At 42.9% G+C, this 19,068-nt stretch overlaps 1 protein-coding gene across 3 annotated transcripts in view; it reads left to right on the plus strand.

Annotated features, from left to right (window-relative positions):
* ZNF19 (zinc finger protein 19) overlaps nt 1-19,068 on the plus strand; it is an 83,142-nt gene that overhangs the window by 34,079 nt on the left and 29,995 nt on the right. The window contains exon 2 of one of the 3 annotated variants that reach the window (XM_073015547.1): nt 15,390-15,508. The exons of the other annotated variants lie outside the window; for them this stretch is intronic. The gene's annotated coding sequence lies outside the window, so the exon portion shown is untranslated. The remainder of the gene's footprint in view (nt 1-15,389; nt 15,509-19,068) is intronic. 3 annotated transcript variants of the gene reach the window in all.

The raw sequence follows: 19,068 nt of genomic DNA on the forward strand, positions 1-19,068 counted from the left end.
ACATTCCATCATCACCACCCCAAAAAATTAATTTAAAAACATGTTGCCCCAATGATGGGTGAGCGGTATCATCTTAAAACACAAAGGACAGCCATTTCTGAGGAGTCAACAGAACCTTAGGATCTTGAAAACACCACCAAAGAGGTGGTGAGAAGGGAGAATCTATGTTTGGCACAGGAACCACGAAGGTGCCTAGACTCTCCCCAGACAGTGTCAGGAGGATTGGACCTGGGTCCCACCAGGGCTGTGTCACTAGTGCCAAGGACAGTGCATGGCACATAGGAGGTGCTCAAGGAACATCTATCAACAAATGACAGGTGAACATATATTGTACAGTGTTTTTTTTACTATATGAGACCCAGAAAGGAAGATTGAGCAAGATACTATAAACCAAAAATAAAATTCTAAGTCCCCCCCAACCATCTGAAAGGACTTCCTCCTCAGCCAGGACTCTGTTTTTTTTTTTTTGACATGGATTCTTGCTCTGTTGTCCAGGCTGGAGTGCAGTGGCATGATCTCGGCTCACTGCAACCTCGACTCCCCAGGTTCAAGTGATTCTCCTGCCTCAGCCTCCCGAGTAATTGGGATTATAGGCACGCGCCCGTGTAATCCCATGCCTGGCTAATTTTTTGTATTTTTAGTAGAGACGGGGTTTCACCATGTTGGCCAGGCAGGTCTCGAACTCCTGACCTCAAGTGATCCACTGCCTCAGTCTCCTAATAGTGCTGGGATTATACCCGTGAGCCACTGTGCTCAGCCAGGGGTCTTTTTAAAATTTAACTTGAGAGACTGTTTCAGGCCATGACAAGAAGTGGGGGTCTGACATGCCTCATTATACCTCTCCAGCATTAACACCAACACAGACCTTAAGTCTGATAAGAAACATGTTACAACCTGTTCTCTCTGAAGCCTACTACCTGAAGGCTTCCTCTGCAAATAAGAACTTGGGTCTCCACAATCCGTTATCTTAATCCAGACACTCTTTTCTATTGATCTCAGGTCCTTAGATAAACTCAACCAACTGTCAACTAGAAAAATTTTAAATCTACCTATAAGCTGGAACCTCCCACCCATACTTTTTTTCTTTCTTTCTTTCTTTCTTTTTTTTTTTTTTTTTGAGATGGAGTTTTGCTCTTGTTGCCCAGGCTAGAGTGCAATGGCAGGATCTCAGCTCACTGTGGACTCCACCTCCCAGGTTCAAGCGATTCTCCTGCCTCCACCTCCCAAGTAGCTGGCAGTACAGGTGACTGCTACCTTGCCCGGCTAATTTTTTTTGGTATTTTTCGCCATGTTGGTCAGGCAAGTCTTGAACTCCCGGCCTCAGGTGATCCACCTGCCTCAGCTTCCCAAAGTGCTGGGATTACAGGCGCAAGCCACTGCACCTGGCCAGATGTATTTCTTAAATGTATTTGATTAAAGTCTCATGTCTCCCTAAAGTATATAAAACCAAGCTGCACCCTGACCACCTTGGATACATGTTCTCAGGACCTCCTGAGGGCTGTGTCATGGGCCATGGTCACTCATATTTGGCTCAGAATAAATCTCTTCAAATATGTCACAGAGTCTGACTCTTCATCGACAATATTACATTTATTTTACACATAGAAAAGTATTTCAGTTCCAATTAGAAGTTTCAAACTTGTCCAAGGCCATGCAAGATAGACGTATCTTCTACCTTAGCTGATATGCTGGCGCCATAACTTAATCATATTGCACATGGGCATGGCGTTCCACATTTTTAAAGCCCTTTTAGCTGCAATTATGATAATGATCCAGTTAGATATTTTAGACAGTGATGAGCCATTTCCTCATTTTTCAGAATAAATAAACTAAATTTTAATTGATTGGCTCATCCGGGATAATAGCCCTTTCTGGATCAGAACCCAGGTTTTGGGGGTCCCAGGGCTGAGAGTTTTCAATGGTCACACTATCCCTCACCGGAGCTAGAGAAAACCTACAGTTCCTTACACCTCCTGCCTTCCACTCCCCAGCAGAAAACAGAGGAGAAGCTGCAGGAAGTACAGAAATGTGAGCTCCAAAGCCGGGATCTGAACTAGTCTGTTGCACCAGGGGACCATCTACAAAATATACATCAGAACAGCCTGACCTGCTTTCTGGGCTCTTTTGGACCCATTTAGGGATAGAGCTGGTGGGGCTCGGGGCTGCTGGTGAGCAGCTTGTGTTTTAGTTTACCCAGAAAATTCCCCAGGTGATCTGATTTATCCCCTCTACGCAAACCGCCTTTGCCACTGTAATCTCCAGCTTAGCTGCCAGAGGTTATCTGTTACTCTTGCTCAAGCAGCTCTGGGATAATGGCTCTGCATTGGAGTCGTACACAGAAATTCTCTCCTTACCTTGTGGCTTGGGCTTCCCTGCTGCTTTTGAGAGGCTCACTGCTAGCCGGGCCGTGCGCTTTTCTCCTCTGACTCACCAGCTCCCCTCTTGGCTTCCTCCTCCTGCTTGCTTTTGCATAACCGTCCCTACTCGGAGCACATTTCACTGTCCTCTCCCTTCTGCCAAAAACAAAAAAGGACCCACCTTGCAAGATGGGCTTGAGAAAGCACTCGCTCCCAGGAAGCTGTGAAAGTAACAGCTTTAACACTGGTGAGACTCGAGGGGTGGGGAGACTGCTTGAGGTGGGCTGGGAGAAGCAAAGGAGGAAGCATTTTCCCCTAGACTGGAGGCATCCTGGAATGTTGACTCCTGAAAGGCAACTGTGAAGGTCAACTCCCTTGGGGGAGAGTAGGGAGGGGGGAAAAAAGGGAAAGAAAGAGGGAGAGAGACCCAGGGAGAGCTAGTAGATGAGGCTGATAGGGAAATTTCTTGACACTTACAACCGGACAGGCTACAAAATCTCAAACCTGATTCCTAGACCTTATCTTATCTCTGAGGAGAAAATGTGAAAGTTATTTCTTGCATTGCACCTGCCTGCTCACTCCACCCTGGGTCTAGGGAGGTAACATTTCTCAGCCTCTGTGTCGTGTTCAATATCTTCACCCTTTCTACAAGAGGTAATAAATATTTTCTGGGAGGACATAGATGTACTGGCTTGGTGGTACAGGAGAAAAAAAAATCCCATTTAAGAAAAAAAGAAACAAGTTATCATTAAAGATGACAACTTCTCCCTTGCTGTGTGCCCTTGGACCAATCACATACCTACTCTGTGCTACTTTACACAGTTGTCATGAGTCTGAAACAATGGATGCCCATGAATAAACGTAAATTGTGGCGGAGAATGGAAGCCTCAGACTTTCAAGTCCAAGATCTTGCCGGGCAAGTCATACCACCTCTTTGAGCCCTAGAATATTGTCAGTGTTAAATAAGGGTAACAATAGCTATCTTACAGTATTGTTGTGAATGTTAGGATTAATGCATGAAGCTCCTAACACAATACTATGACAATATAAGAGTTAAAAAGTGGTTGTTATTATCGAATAATAATACCTCCCCACCCCCGCACAACTCAGCTGCCAGTTCCTTTTCCAGACCTTGGAAGAGAGAGAGCAGGCAGGGATGTGTGAGCTCTGGGATGATCTTTGCCGATTTCCATCAGCTGAGTCCACTAAGCACAAATGTCAAGAACCTGTGGTGCTTGCCTTGAATTGATTTCAGTTGTGTGGCTCTTCCTCCCTTCTTGTTTCTCTCTGGCAGAGAGAAGAGAAATTTCTCTTCCTCCAGTGAAGGACTTTGGGCAGAGGTGTAACTGGAAGCACTGGAACTGGGCAGTTGGTAGTTTTGCTTTTATGGACAAAGAGATGATTCAGGTGCTGGCACGACAGAGTGAGATGGCGCAAGGCTTCATCACGCATAGTCAGAATAGTATGTAATAAATGAAGTTTATTTCTGGAATTTTTCCATTTAATATTTTCAAATCGTGGTTGATGATGAGTAGCTAAAACTGGGAAGCAAAACCGTGGATAAAGGGGGACTCCTGTAGTTTTACTCCAGCCCTTTCTAACGTTCTTTTCATGTTTTTTCAGAGCCTTCCTAAATACAGTGAGGTCACTCAAATACACCATAACCCCAAGTAATTCAGATCACCTGCCATCTTTCCCTTGCTAGGAATTCATGCTGGTAGAATACCATCAGCCAAAGAAAGGTATCATCTGGTCACTAGTATACGGTGGTAACCAGCATATTCAGATACTGGACTTCCAAGGGTCTACCACATTCCACAGCACTGGGAAGAAATTTGAATGTTGGTGTCTGATATCCAGGCCTTCCTGTGGAAGTCCTGCAGTCCACGTCTCTAAGGCAGCACTGTCCAATAGCAGTCTCTGTGATGATGGAAATGTTCCATATCTGCACTAAACAGTAGCCCCTGCCCACCTGAAACGTGCCTAGTGCTACCATATTGGATCATGCAGTCAAGTAAGAGATCTAATCTTTTTCTTTTTGAGTTTCCAAAATCTGATAACAGATATAGACCTCTGTAGAAAAATGTACAGTTGTTCATAGTAGAAAAATGTGCAGTTGCTCATTTACAAACACAAAATCATATGCAATGCCAAGGAATCCCAAGTTTAAAATCCCTACAAAAGGCTGTGGGTACTTGAAGTGATTTAGACAATTATCTCCTGGGGACCACTATTCAGCAGAGTGGCTGTTCTCATCTTTGCCCTTGGAAGTCTACCATCTTTACTGTCGGGGGACCCACCACGCCTGGCTAAATTAGCCACCACGCCTGGCTAATTTTTGTATTTTTAGTACAGACAGGGTTTCACTAAGTTGGACAGGCTGGTGTTGAACTCCTGATCTCAAGTGATCTACCTGCCTAGGCCTCCCAAAATGCTGAGATTACAGGCATGAGCTACGATGTCTGGCCTGTTGGGATGTTTTTAAGCAGAGGCTTAAAAGTAACTTGTGCAGCTGGATGTGTTCTTGCTCTTGTGTCTAAGTCACTGCCATGAGATCATGCCTGCTGGGTGAAAAGCATGGGAAGCACATCCAAATTACCACAGTTGTCCTAGCTGAGGCCATCCTAGATCAGCCAATGGCAGCTAACCACCAGACACTTCAGTGAACCCAAGCCAAATCAGTAGAACCTCCTAAGCGACCACCGTAGATGCATGAGAAATGAGATTTTTATTGTATACCACTGAAGTTTCATGGTTGGTTGTTACTCTGCATTCTGGTAGCCTTAGATAATTGTTGCAGAGTCCCTTCAGCATAGCCCTGTCACAAGCCTCAGCCATGTCTGTCTTCCCAACTCATGTTGGGAGAGAATCACCTTTTATCTGTGTATATCACCTCTTGTCTGTGTATATCTAGCACTCAGCACAATGCTTGGCCCATAGAAGGCGCTTGGTCAAAGTCTGGGAAAGGAAGGAATGAATGAGCCTTTGTTCAACCTTAAAAAAGGAAACTTTTTTTTTTTTTTTTTGAGACAGAGTCTCACTCTGTCACCTAGGCTGGAGTGCAATGGCATGATCTCAGGTCACTGCAACCTCTCTCTGCCTCCTGGGTTCAAGCAATTCTCGTGCCTCAGCCTCTCGAGTAACTGGGATTATAGGCATGTACCACCATGCCCAGTTTTTTTTTTTTTGTTTTTTTTTGAGATGGAGTCTTGCTCTGTCATCCAGATTGGAGTGCAGTGGCGTGATCTTCGCTCACTGCAACCTCCGCTTCCCGGGTTCAAGCGATTCTCCTGTCTCAGCCTCCTGAGTAGCTGGGACTACAGGCGCCTGTCCCTACGCCTGGCTAATTTTTCTATTTTTAGTAGAGACTGGGTTTCACCATATTGGTCAGGCTGATCTTGAACTCCTGACCTCAGGTGAACCACCCACTTTGGCCTCCCAAAGTGCTGGGATTACAGGCATGAGCCACCGTGCCCGGCCTAATTTTTGTATTTTTAATAGAAACAAGGTTTTGCCATGATGCCCAGACTCATCTCAAACTCCTGACCTCAAGTGATCTGCCCACCTTGGCCTCTCAAAGTGCTGGGACTACAGGCGTGAGCCACTGCACCTGGCCGGAAAAGAAAACAAAACAAAACATGAAACTGCAGAAAGGTTAATAGCTGCAGGGCATATGTATCACATAAAGATGTGAAAGCACTTCAATCTCCAAAGCTCTTGGTTCATGTGGGCCACCGCGCCTGGCCTTTACTTTTCATTTTTAAGACAGTCTCATTCTGTTATACAGGCTGGAGTGCAGTGGTGCAATCACAGTTCACTATCACCTTGACCGCCCGAGCTCAAGCGATCCTCCCACCTCAACCTCCCAAATAGCTGGGACTATGTGTTTTTATTTTTTGTAGAGACAAGGTCTCACTCTGTTGCCCAGGCTGGTTTTGAACTCCTGGGCTCAAGTGATCCTCATGTCTTGGACTCCTAAAGTGTTGGGATTATAGGTGTAAGCCACCGCATCTGGTTGCTTTTAACCTTTGAGCAAGGGAATGACATAATGAAGTGTTGGGTCAATCTAGCTGCTAGATTCTAGCATTATGGTGGAATGGTTTTTGCAGAAACATGTTGAACGTCATATCAAATAATTTAATGCCAAAATACTATTATGCAGATGTACCCATTTATTTAAAAATCACGTATCTCTTAAAGTCTAGATTGATGCGAGGATACGAATGAACAAGAAATCATTTTAAGATCATAAGGTTTGCTCTTCTCTTCCTGACAGTCATCTAGTTTGTGGCCTATTGTGAGTCCATGAATTACTTGTTTCTTTTCCGGGTATTGGGTTGTCCTCATTTTCCTTTGTTGTGCCTTTGATACTCTCCCTTGGGTCCTGTTGGTCTAGTTCCTTGAAAAAATAATTATAGTCAGGGGTAGAGGTCAGAAGAATGAATGAGACTCCATGAAGCCAAAACTAGAATCAACATTGGGATAAACTGTTCTAAGCTCCTTTTCCAAGAACACAGTTCACCTGAGTTATTATAGCATTTACCTTTTGGGTGTGAGGATGTTATTTTGCCTTTGAAGTGTGTTTTATAATCCACTGATTGGACACATTGCTATATTGCTGTCACTATTTCTTTTTATTCAAGAGGAACTTAGAGTTAGGAAGGATAAATAACTTTGTCCAAATAGTTTTGTTATGTTAGTCACAGAAGCATGTCTTTTCATACTCCATGCCTAAGACCTGCTGTTTCTTCTAGAATGTTCTCTTCCCCACCTGACTCTTATGCCACCTGCCAAAAATTCAGCCTTCTAAACCCTGTTCAGACATGCCTTTCCTGCGTAACCTTCCCTTCTCCCCGTGCCAGTTCTTTCTTCCTGCCCCCCAAAGTAAATTGTGCAAACCTCTGTAATGATGCACATGCGTTTAATAGGGGTCTTCCCTTTTGTGGTCCTAGTACCAGCATCTAGTACACAGTAGGTGCTTAATTAATGTCGGATACAAGGGGAGAGAATCTAAAGGCAAAGAGGAAAATTTTAAACTCTTCCAAAATCTAAGCAAAAGATAAAAGAGGCAGCACCTAAAACCAGTACCTCTTGGATTAATTTTTTTCTTTAAGATGTTGGGGAAGGAGGCTTCTCAGTCCTCCCGCAGCCATCAGGGGGTCGTCGTGGGGTCGCTTTCCCGGCTTCACCTCAGGGGCTCCCACGCGATCTCCGCAGCCTCCCTGGCACCTTACCAGGGCGTGATCTCTCCCAACACCTCCCCGCAGCCCCTGTGCTCTACACAGTGCACATGCGCTGTGTGCCTTGTTGCGTTTCACACGCTGATGCACCCTCTTCATTCCTCTTTGTCCTTTTCTCACATTTCCTTCGCCCAGGAACTTTGTTTTCACCCTTAGAGGACATCTGCCTTTCTGGCCACATTCTCCACCCAGAGCCTCCCTGGAGAGCTGGCAGAGCCCCACTGCGGCGCCGGGAGGGGGCTTCTGAACCCTGGGCTGCGCTTTCTCTTGGCACGAGGCGTTTTCCTTCCAACTTCTCTAATGCTCAATCGGGCAGTGAGGACTCAAGGAACGTGAGCACAATTTGGTTAGGGGGCGAGGAGGAGGCCTACCCTGGCAGGCAGGCCGGCTTTTCCAGCTGCTTCTAGCTCCTTGCAGACAAACCACTGGTCCCCCAGGCTTAGGGCTGAATCCTGTAGGTGGATAGTCCTGGGGTCTCATGCACAACCCATGCCAGAAGAATGTTTTTATTTTCTTATTTTTGCTCACTTGTATTTTTGGGGGGGCGAGGGGGCAGGGTCTGCTCTGTTGCCCAGGCTGTAGTGCAGTGGTGTTGTCATAGCTCACTGCAACCTTGAACTTCTGGGCTCATGTGATTTTCTTGCCTCAGCCTCCCGAGTAGCTGAGCCTACAGGTGTGCACCACCACTGGAAAGAAGATTCTAGAAGAAACACCTGGCCCCCCCCCCTTTTTTTTTTTTTTTTTTTTTTGGAGAGATGTAGAAGTCTTGCTATGTTTGCCCAGGCTGGTCACTCCTGTATTTTCTAATTTTTAAAAGTGCACATGTATTTCTTATGTGATAAAAACCCTTAAATGCAAAAATATCTTCTTTGGTAGTAGGGATCCTTTGTGCAGCAGACTTGGCGGAAATCTCAAATATTTGTTGAAAGCGCATAAAAGAAAGTGTGCATCAACTTTATCCCGAATCCTGCCTCTTCTGAAGTTGTAACTCAGATGCAGCCTTCTCATAAAACATTTCCTTATATCTTCAATTACATGGGCCTACAAAGCCTTATCTGATCTGGCCACGCCCAGCCCATCCCTCACTTACCCGCTCACCTCCTGCTGTTTCTCATTCCCGAGGCTCTGAAACCTTGGCCTGTTCCTCCGGGTTGTTCCTGGCACACTGGAGAAAATCGATTAATATTTGTTGAATGAGTGAATGAATGTGACCTCTTCCTGGTTTGTATCATTCGGACAAAATCTGTTCTGTTCTATAGTTAGCTATTTGTCCTATGTCCCCTACTGTTAAGCAACTCGAGCCCTCTTACACCCTGTGATATGACCCACGCGGTGCCTGGCACAATGCTTGGTATGTAGTAATAACAAATATTAACAATAACAGTAGGAAGAGTTGTTACTTGGGTGATTACTAGGGGCCAAGTACTGTATTAAACATTTATAAGTATTACCCCATTTATATATTTAATGACTGTGAAGATACCCAGATTATAGGAATGCATACAGCCATAAACGTAGACTTCTATTCTTAGTGCTGCTTTAGAGTGGAGGAAGCTGAGGCTTAGAGAAGTTAAGTAGCTCACCCAAGGTCACATTGCTAAGATGTGGCATTACAGGAAAATGCAATCCTAAATTATTTATCAGATCCATAGTTTTCAAAGTGTGGTCCAGAAACCACTGGGGTCCTCAAGACCCTTTCAGGAGGTCTGTAGGTGCAAAATCATTTTCATAATCATGCCAGGACATTGTTTGCCATCTTCATTCTCGTGTGTGTGTATGGTGGTATGTTGGAGTTTGCTGCAGGCAGATTGTCGGAGCTCAGGAGTTCAAGACCAGCCTGGGCAACCATCTCTACTAAAATAGAAAAAATTATCTGGGTGTGGTGGTGTGTAACTGTAGTCCCAGCTACTCAGGAGGCTGAGGCACGAGGATTGCTTGAACCCATAAGAGCGAGGTTGCAGTGAGCCGAGATCGTGCCACTGCACTCCAACCTGGGCGACAGAGTGTTTAAAAAGAAAAAAAGTTTATGTACTATAAATTTAGATATACAATTGCTTCTTGGCCTTTTGGCTAACATCAAGTTAAACTTAGATATAAACAGTACTATATATTACATATAATCTACATACTGAATCTACTTTGTACTTTTTATTTATTTGTTGGTGTTTAATTTAATCAGTGATTTCTTCAGGTTTTGCTTTTATTGTTTTCTCTGTATTTTCCTGTGCTGATGCATTTGGAGAAAGCAGGTAAATGCAGGTTCTATTCCCAGCCAGGTCACCTATTTGCTGTGTGATCTTTGGCAAGTCTCACCATGGGTCTCTGTGACCCACACCTGTTGCACAAAGGTGAGCTTGCCTTTGAGGGACAATTGAGAGGGAAACAGAAGATCCAGGCAGCAAAGTCATTCAGAAAGGCAAAAGTGCTATTCAAAACCTAAGTAGTACTGCTAACTCTTCTTAATGCTGAGGACTAAACTCTGATTTTTAAATCTTGCCCAAATTCCTATCTAAGAGTTCTGAGAATCATGCTCTACAAACCATAAATTCTCATCAGATGGGTTTTATTTAACTTTATATATCATGACTTACTTTCCAATCTGATTGTGGCATAACATTATGTGACAAAGAAGAAAGTCAAAATATTTTACCCCAAAACTCGTTTCTTTGCCATGTTTTGAAATGGTCCTGCAAAGCTGTCCTTTGTGGCGGAAAATGTGCATCTAAAGAATCTCTATTAACATAGTTAGATCTTTTTCTTCCAGATCCTCCCAATCTTGAAGAGATTAAGTAAGAGTCTAGCACCTTTTAAAGGTCTGAATAGGAAGCAATTTGTCATCTGTTGTCTCTAAGGGCAGCCACTATAAGACTTCAAAAGAACCTTGGTCTCCACAATCTTTTATCTTAACCTGAACATTTTCTTTCTATTAATTGCAAGTCTTTAGACAAACTCAACCAACTGTCGATCAGAAAATGTTTAAATATACCTTTAGCCTGAAGCTTCCCACCTCTCAACCCGCTTTGAGTTGTCCTGCCTTTCTGAACCAAACCAATGTGTTTCTTAAATGTATTTGATTGATGTCTCATGCCTCCCTAAAATATATAAAACCAAGCTGCACCCCGATCACCTTGGGCACATGTTCTCAGGACCTCCTGAGGGCTGTGTTATGGGCCGCGGTCACTCATATTTGGCTCAGAATAAATCTCTTCAAATATTTTACAGAGTTTTGACTCTTTGTGTTGACAATGCTTAATTCTCGAAATACCTTGAGAAAGAAACAGGAAACTAGATATTGATTCCAATTTCAGATTAGCACAGTAAGACATTAAGGAGTGTTCTCCAAGTTTCAAAGCAAGTCAGTAACGGTTGAGACCGCTGTTATCTGCCTTTTTCCAGTCTTTTGAGGAAATATTCTCAAAGCAAGGGGTCGGCAGTCAGTGGTCTTCAAAGTGGGAAGAGCAGAGTGGACAGTTCTAAGGGACTCCAGTTTTAGATCCTCAGCTTCATGTGTGGTCTTCTGGGAATGGCCCTGGTTGCTTGTGCAGATGCTCCTTTCCCAAGTGCCTCCTGTAATCTGTTCTCTTGCTTTGCAAAAGGAGTGCATACCCTTAACCTGCCCTGAATTGCCCCTGGGAGGCAACAACTCTGGGGCACCAAACAAAGGGACACTTTCAAATATGGACTTCTGAAAAGGCTCCTTTAATAATCAAAGAGGAAGAGGGGAAAACTTGCCTACCATTTACCTTCCATTGTCTTGTACATTTTCCTATTGGGAGGAATTGGCCTGCAAGTGGATATTCTGAATTGAATATTGTGGAGTAGGAATAGTGGAATAGAAGTTATTTCACCTCTTCTGAGAGAGGTTCCGAGATGGCTGAATAGGAACAGTTCCAGTCTACAGCTCCCAGCTTGAGCAATGCAGAAGATAGGTGATTTCTGCATTTCCAACTTAGGTACTGGGTTCAGCTCACTGGGGCTAGTCAGACAGTGGGTGCAGCCCACAGAGTGTAATCCGAAGCAGGGCAGGGCATCTCTTCACCCCAGAAGTGCAAGGGGTTGGGGAATTCCCTTTCCTAGCCAAGGGAAGCCATGACAGACGGTACCTGGAAAATCAGGACACTCCCACCCTAATACTGCACTTTTCCAACGATCTTAGCAAATGGCATACCAGGAGATTATATCCCATGCCTGGCTCAGAGGGTCCCATGCCCACGGAGCCTTGCTCATTGCTAGCATAGCAGTCTGAGATCAAACTGCAAGGCGGCAGCGAGGCTGGGGGAGGGGTGTCCACCATTGCTGAGGCTTGAGTAGGTAAACAAAGTGGTTGGGAAGCTCGAACTGGGGGAGCTCACTGCAGCTCAAGGAGGCCTGCCTGCCTCTGTAGACTCCACCTCTAGGGGCAGGGCATAGCTGAACAAAAGGCAGCAGAAACTTCTGCAGACTTAAATGTCCTTGTCTGACAGCTTTGAAGAGAGTAGTGGTTCTCCCAGCATAGAGTTTGAGATCTGAAATGGACAGACTGCCTCCTCAAGTGGGTCCCTGACCCCTGAGTAGCCTAACTGGGAGACACCTCCCAGTAGGGGCCGACTAACATACAGCTGGATGCCTCTCTGAGATGAAGCTTCCAGAGGAAGGATCAGGCAGCAACATTTGCTGTTCTGCAATATTTGCTGTTCTGCAGCCTCCCTCCACTGGTGATACCCAGGCAAACAGGGTCTGGAATGGACCTCCAGCAAACTCCAACATACCTGCAGCTGAGGGTCCTGACTGTTAGAAGGGAAACTAACAAACAGAAAGGACATCCACACCAAAACCCCATCTGTATGTCACCATGATCAAAGACCAAAGGTAGATAAAACCACAAAGATGGGAAGAAACCAGAGCAGAAAAGCTGAAAATTCTAAAAATCAGAGCGCCTTTTCTCCTCCAAAGGAACGCAGCTTCTTGCCAGCAACAGAACAAAGCTGGATGGAAAATGACTTTGACGAGTTGAGAGAAGGCTTCAGACAATCAGTAATAACAAACTTCTCCGAGCTAAAGGAGGATGTTTGGACCCACCACAAAGAAGCTAAAAACCTTGAAAAAAGATTAGACGAATGGCTAACTAGAATAAACAGCATAGAGAAGGCCTTAAATGACCTGATGGAGCTGAAAACCATGGCATGAGAACTACGTGACTCATGTACAAGCTTCAGTAGCTGATTTGATCAAGTGGAAGAAAGAGTATCAGTGACTGAAGATCAACTGAATGAAATGAAGTGAGAAGAAAAGTTTAGAGAAAAAATAGTAAAAAGAAACAAACAAAGCTTCCAAGAAATATGGGACTATGTGAAAAGACCAAATCTGTGTTTGATTGGTGTACCTGAAAGTGACGGGGAGAATGGAACCAAGCTGGAAAATACTCTTCAGGATATTATTCAGGAGAACTTCCCCAACCTAGCAAGGCAGCCCAACATTCAAATTCAGGAAATACACCACAAAGATACTCCTTGAGAAGAGCAACTCCAAGACACATAATTGTCAGATTCACCAAAGTTGAAATGAAGGAAAAAATATTAAGGGTAGCCAGAGAGAAAGGTCAGGTTACCCACAAAGGGAAGCCCATCAGACTAACAGTGGATCTCTCAGCAGAAACTCTACAAGCCAGAAGAGAGTGGGGGCCAATATTCAACATTCTTAAAGAAAAGAATTTTCAACACAGAATTTCATATCCAGCCAAACTAAGATTCATAAGTGAAGGAGAAATAAAATCCTTTACAGACAAGAAAATGCTGAAAGATTTTTGTCACCACCAGGCCTGCCTTACAAGAGCTCCTGAAGGAAGCAGTAAACATGGAAAGGAACAACTGGTACCAGCCACTGCAAAAACATGCCAAATTGTAAAGACCATCAATGCTAGGAAGAAACTAATGAGCAAAGTAACCAGCTGACTTCATACTGACAGGATCAAATTCACAATATTAAACTTAAATGTAAATGGGCTAAATGCTCCAATTAAAAGACTCAGACTGGCAAATTGGATAGAGTCAGGACCCATCAGTGTGCTGTATTCAGGAGACCCATCTCACGTGCAGAGACACACATAGGCTCAAAATAAAGGGATGGAGGAAGATCTACCAAGCAAATGGAAAACAAAAAAAAGCAGGGGTTGCAATCCTAGTCTCTGATAAAACAGACTTTAAACCAACAAAGGTCAAAAGAGACAAAGAAGGCCATTACATAATGGTAAAGGGATCAATTCAACAAGAAGAGCTAATTATCCTAAATATATATGCACCTAACACAGGAGCACCCAGATTCATAAAGCAAGTCCTTAGAGACCTACAAAGAGACTTAGACTCCTGTACAGTAATAATGGGAGACTCTAACATCCCACTGTCAACATTAGACAGATCAATGAGACAGAAAGTTAACAAGGATATCCAGGAATTGAACTCAGCTCTGCACCAAGTGGACCTAATAGAACTCTCCACCCCAAATCAACAGAATATACATTCTTCTCAGCACCACATCACACTTATTCTAAAATTGACCACATAGTTGGAAGTAAAGCACTCCTCAGCAAATGTAAAAGAATGGAAATTATAACAAACTGTCTCTCAGACCACAGTGCAATCAAACTAGAACTCAGGATTAAGAAACTCACTCTTTGTGGCAATAAGATACCAGATTATAAACAGGACCTAATGCTGTGCCAGGCAAGGGTTAAGTTATGCACTCCTACACTTAAAAAATCAACTATGTTCTAACTGACACAAGGTTTTTCTTTTTCTCTGGCAGTTAAACAAGCACTGGCCTCAAGATAAGCAATGTTAAAGTAATCTGCAGCTCATCTACCACCAGGCACCAACTTACTGAGTCCACCTATTCCACAAGCCATAACTACAGCTTTGATTGGACAAGAGGCTGATTTTAGTAACTTTCTCCAGCTAAGAGATCACAGACCATGGACTGGTTCTGGCTGGTTTACAGAGGTTGTGCACTTGAGGGCCTTTATGTCCCAGCTTCACCTTTTTATGTAACTGTGATAAATTTAAATGTTAAGTCTCCACCCCAAGGTGAACATGGGTCATAAGTTACATGCATGTTTGTTCAGTATGCATGCATTAGGATCACCTTCATGAATATCCATAGTTCCTCCAGTAACCTGTTGAATATATGTAATTGGCCAACCCACTCAGCTCAAATTCCTGCCTTACCCCTCCCTCCCTCAAAATGCCTGCTTCTGGGCTTTGACAAAGGCTACATTCCCCAGCCTGTTAGGATGTAGGCTGTGACCCTTTATAAGAAATAAAGTCTCCTTTCCAAATTTGGAGATCTTATGATTTTTCAGTTAATACAGGAAAGATTAAAATAATGTAGCTCTTGCTGGATGCAGTGGCTCACACCTGTAATCCCAGCACTAATCAGTCAGTCTTATGATCTCGATCTTAATATTAATGCTGGTCAGTTGTGAATAAACTACAAAAGGGAGGGGATATAATGGGGCATGTCTGACCTCTTGTCCCATCATGGCAGGGAACTCAGTTTTTAAGATTTCTCTGGGGTCCCCTTGGACAAGAGAGGGTCTGTTCAGTGGTTGGGGAGTGATATAGTTTGGATGTTTGTCCCCTCCAAATCTCATGTCAAAATGTGATTCCTAATGTTGAAGGTGGGGCCTGGGGGAGGTGTTCGGGTCATAGGGGCTGATCCCTCATGAGTGGTTTGGTGCTGTCCTTTCCATAGTGAGTGAGTTCTCATGAGATCTGGTTGTTTAAGAGTGTGGCACCTCCCCTCTCTCTCTTGCTTCCAGTCTCACCATGTGATATACCTGCTCCTGCTTCACCTTTCACCATGATCATAAGCTTCCTGAGGCCTCACCACAAGTTGAGCAGATGCCAGCACCATGCTTCCTGTACAGCCTGCAGCACTGTGAGCTAATTAAACCTGTTATTATTTATAAATTACCCAGTCTTAGGCATTCCTTTATAGCAACACAAGAATGGCCTAATACAGGGGGCTTAGAATTTTTTTTAGTTTAAATTCCTCCTACTTTTATTTTTTATTTTTATTTTTTTGAGACAAGGTCTCACTCTGTTGTTCAGGCTAGAGTGCAGTGGCGTGATTTCAGCTTACTGCAGCCTTGACCTTCTGAGCTCCAGTGATCCTCCCACCTCAGCCCCCCAAGTAGCTGGGACTAGAGGTGCACGTCAGCTCATCTGGCTAAGCTCTTCTTTTAGTAATGTATCTTACAAGATGTGTTCCATAATTTATTTCTCAGTAATTTTAATAGTATTCCTCAATAATGCCTATTAACACTTTGCTATAGTTCGTTTTCCCTCCAAATCTCATGTTGAAATTTGATCCCCAGTGTTGGAGGTGGGATCTAATAAGAGGTGTTTGGGTCTTGAGGGCAGATCTTTCATGAATAGCTTGGTGCCATCCTCAGAGAAACGAGTGAGTTCTCAACCTCTGGATTTCTGCAAGAGCTGGTTGTTAAAAAGAGTCTGGTATTTCCCTCTCTTTTCTCTTGCTTCCTTTCTTGTCATGTGATCTCTGTGCATGCCAGCTTTCTTTTGCTTTCTGCCATGACTGGAAGCAACCTGAAGCCCTCACCAGATGCAGATGCTGGCATCCTGCTTCTTGTCCAGCCTGCAGAACTGTGAGCCAAACAAACCTCTTTTCTTTGTCAATTACCTGGCCTCAGGTATTCCTTTAGAGCAACACAAACAGACTAAGACACACATTTATTTGAATTTTAAAAGTCAGTGCTGGGCGCAGTGGCTCACGCCTGTAATCCCAGCACTTTGGGAGGCCAAGGTGGGCGGATCACCTGAGGTCGGGAGTTCGCGACCAGCCTGACCAACATGGAGAAAACCCATTTCTACTAAAGCTACAAAATTAGCCGGGCGTGGTGGCGCATGCCTGTAATCCCAGCTACTCAGGAGGCTGAGGCAGGAGGACGCGAGGTTGTGGCGAGCTGATATCATGCCATTGCACTCCAGCCTGGGCAACTAGAGTGAAACTCCATCTCAAAAAAAAAAAAAAAAAAAAAAAAAAAAAATTCAGAGAGAAATTAACTCTGATTATTTTTATTGGTTTGAAAATGAGGATCAGAGTGTCCAATTAGGTTATATGCTGGGTATTTTTCATAGGTGAAATGAAATAGATTTCCAAGGCTTTTTAACAAGAATGTATTTAAAACATGGGATGAGATAAAAATATTTTCATTGAAAAAATATTAAATTGGTGATAGTGGTTTGATATAAATATTTTGATTTTCCAAGATTTTTTGAGGATTATCAGGTTAAACAAGGTCTATCTTAAGTGAAAGAATAATAGCAGGCTGATGCACTGTAATCTTAGTGCTTTGGGAGACTGAGGTGGGAAGATTGCTTGAGGCTAGGAGCTCAAGGCGAGCATGGACAACATAGTAAGACCCCCATCTCTACAAAAATAAAAATAAAACAATTTAATGGGGCATGTTGGTGCATGCCTGTAGTCCTGGCTACTTGGGAGGCTGAGGCAGGAGAATCACTTGAGCTCAGGAGTTCAAGGCTACAGTGAGCTGTGATTACGCCACTGCCCTGCGCTACAGCCTGGGTGATACACAAGACCTTGTCTCAAAAAAAAAAAAAGAATAACTGGTATAATTAACTATAATTTCCTGTCTCAAAATTAATAATTAGTAAGTCTAATTAATAAAATAATTCTCAAAATTAATAATATAATAATGATAATTTCTGAAGTTGAGTATACTAGTTTCTAAAAATTAAGAAAGTGGTGACTCTAACAACTAGGGAACAAATTCTTTTGCAGGTTTCCATTTACTGACTTTCATGAAAATTGAAGGAGGATCTCTATTTCATAATGATGGATCCAGGTCATATCATTGATAGCTGCTGAAACCATTAGATGAAAAGCTAATAACACTGAACCCACTGCACACACCACCTGGGAAGGATTCTTACCAAAGTATAAAATCTGAATCTGACCAAGCCTTGAGATCTAAAGATCAATTTTCAGGAAATTCAGGGGCCAGAAGAGCATGTTAAACAGTAAGCCAAGGAGATGCAAAGAGACTTAAGAGAAATATCAGCCAAATGCAATTTGTGGGCCCTGTTAGGGTCTTGAGTTAAAAAACCAACACTAAAAAAGAAAAGAAAGAGAAGAAAAACCAACACTAAAATCTAAACCAAACCAAAACAAAAATATGTGTGAGACAATTAGGGGAAATTTGCACGTTGGATGGATATTGAATGACTTGCATTTCTTAGGTGTACTGGTTTATAGTTATGTTTTCAAAACATCCTTATTTTTAAGAGATACATAAAGTATTTACAGATGAAGTAAAGGTGTGTAACCTGGGATTTGCTTCAAAACAGTTCAGCAGTGATGAAGTGGCGTGTGGTGGAGAGGAGATGGGAAAGGTAGAGATGAAACAAGATTGGCCATGGGTTGATGATAACATTGTTGACTCTGGTGATGGGCACATAGGGATTCTTTTTATTCTTCCATATTTGTGTAGACTTGAGCTTGTCAATATAAAAATTAAAGAATAAATAAAAACAAGCCTAAAAAACAAATTAATGCATTGAAAGAATACCTAATCTAGCCATGAGCTGATAGATCACTAAAGATACATTTTTGAGGAGGGGTGTGGTGGCTCAGGCCCGTAATCCCAGTGCTTTGGTAGGTGGAGGTGAAAGTCACTTGAGGCTAGGAGTTGGAGACCAACCTGGGTGAGACCCCTGTTTCTACAAAAAAACTTTTAAAAATTAGCCAGGTGTGGTGGTGTGTGCCTGTAGTCCCAGCTACTTGGGAGGCTGAGATGGGAGAATTGCTTGAGCCCAGGAGTTCGAGGTTACAGTGAGCACCACGGCACTCCAGCCTGGGTGACAGAAGGAGAGACTCTGTCTTAAAAAAAGAGATAATTTTTTTAATGATTAACAACTGTGTGATTTGGGACATAAAACTCAAAAGGATTGAGTGACTGACACTGATATCTCAAAACTCTCCATTTCCATCTTCTTGTTTGTGTAGACATTGCTTATATTTCTAGAAACAAAATTTAAAAATAGTTTATGATGAACTCTCATTCTAGCGTAATATTTATCCACAAATGTGTAAACAAACAGAAAAAAGCCCCACCCAACCCATTAAAACATCTGTATTTTAACAAATTTTTTATTTTTGTGTTTAATAATTATTTATGTTATTTATCTAATACCAATAATAATCAATTGAGAATAAGTTTCCACTATTTGAAGACTCTGGTGTCAGTAGAGTTTTTAAAGATTTCTAATTTAAATTATATGGATATTTTATATATGATAAGATAATTGGGAGAAGACTTTCAAACCTAAAAAATTATACAAGGTTGAAAGTTTGTGGAGTGGTGTAATGGAAACATAATTTCAACGAGGAAAAGAAATGATATAAAATGACAGTTAAAGAAAAGATTGTTCATATACTTTTTAAAATAGGCAATC

This window comes from Chlorocebus sabaeus, chromosome 5, assembly GCF_047675955.1.
Source record: "Chlorocebus sabaeus isolate Y175 chromosome 5, mChlSab1.0.hap1, whole genome shotgun sequence".
Taxonomy (NCBI): domain Eukaryota; kingdom Metazoa; phylum Chordata; class Mammalia; order Primates; family Cercopithecidae; genus Chlorocebus; species Chlorocebus sabaeus.